This window comes from Trachypithecus francoisi, unplaced genomic scaffold, assembly GCF_009764315.1.
Source record: "Trachypithecus francoisi isolate TF-2019V2 unplaced genomic scaffold, Tfra_2.0 Lachesis_group13, whole genome shotgun sequence".
NCBI classification, from domain to species: Eukaryota; Metazoa; Chordata; class Mammalia; order Primates; family Cercopithecidae; genus Trachypithecus; species Trachypithecus francoisi.
The window spans coordinates 7,536,699-7,537,829 of record NW_022681458.1 but is presented as its reverse complement, the minus strand read 5'-3'; the positions used below and the strand labels follow the sequence as shown (position 1 = coordinate 7,537,829).

Here is a 1,131-nt window from a genome sequence, read left to right as displayed (position 1 = left end):
TCATTTAATAGTGACATTTCAGTCTATACACTTTCCAAGAGTGCACCATCTCTTTTTTATGTATTTATTTTTTTGAGAAAGAGTTTCTCACTCTGTCACCCAGGATGGAGTGCAATGGCATGATCTCGGCTCACTGCAACCTCCGCCTCCTGGGTTCAAGTCATTCTCCCGTCTCAGCCTCCTGGGTAGCTGGGGTTACAGGCATGCAGCACCATACTTGGCTAATTTTTATATTTTTAGTAGAGACAGGGTTTCACCATGTTGGCCAGGCTGGTCTCGAACTCCTGACCTCAGGTGATCCTCCCGCCTTGGCCTCCCAAAGTGCTGGGATTACTGGCGTGAGCCACCGTGCCCAGCCAGAATGTCACCGTCTCTAAATGAGAAATAATCCTTGTCATCTGGAACTACTTTGGTGCCTCCATATTCTGGAAGAAGAACTTTATCTCCAACTCTCATGCTAACTGGTTGAATCTCTCCACCCTTTCTTTCCTTTAAAACCTGATCCAACAGCTACGACTATTGCTTGCAATACTTTTCCTTGAGATTTTTCTGGAAGTATAATGCCCCCTTTGGTTACAGTTATGGTGGCACTCCTTTCAACAGATACTCCATCAAAGAGTAGAAGAAACTTTCTAAATGCTTGTGCTGCCATAACTGCCTCTGCTGCAGACTCATACTTCGCTCTTCTGCAGCACCACAAGGAGACAACCCTCTATTTTTAATTTATAATGACATCCTCCTTTGTTTTTTTTTGGTTCCATAAAGGGTCTCATTAAAAAGAAAACAACAAAAAAAACAGTGAAATGTTGAACTTTAAAAAAAAATTTTTACTTTAAGTTCTGGGATGCCTGTGCAGAATGTGCAGGTTTGTTACATAGGTATACATGTGCCATTGTGGTTTCCTGAGCCTATTAACCTGTCATCTAGGTTTTAAGCCCCACATACATTAGGTATGTGTCCTAATGCTCTCCCACTCTTTGCCCCCCACCCCGCGACAGGCCCTGGTGTGTGATGTTCCCCTCTCTGTGTTCATGTGTTCTCATTGTTCAACTCGCACTTATGAGGATGTTGAACGTTTTACAAGGTTGAATAATGTTCCTTTAAAATTTATGTCTACCTGGGACTTCAAAA

General features: G+C 42.8%; 1 pseudogene; it reads right to left on the bottom strand.

Annotated features, from left to right (window-relative positions):
• Positions 1 to 330: 330 nt before the first annotated feature.
• Positions 331 to 652, bottom strand: LOC117095248 (annotated as a pseudogene).
• Between the last annotated feature and the right edge of the window lie 479 nt (positions 653 to 1,131).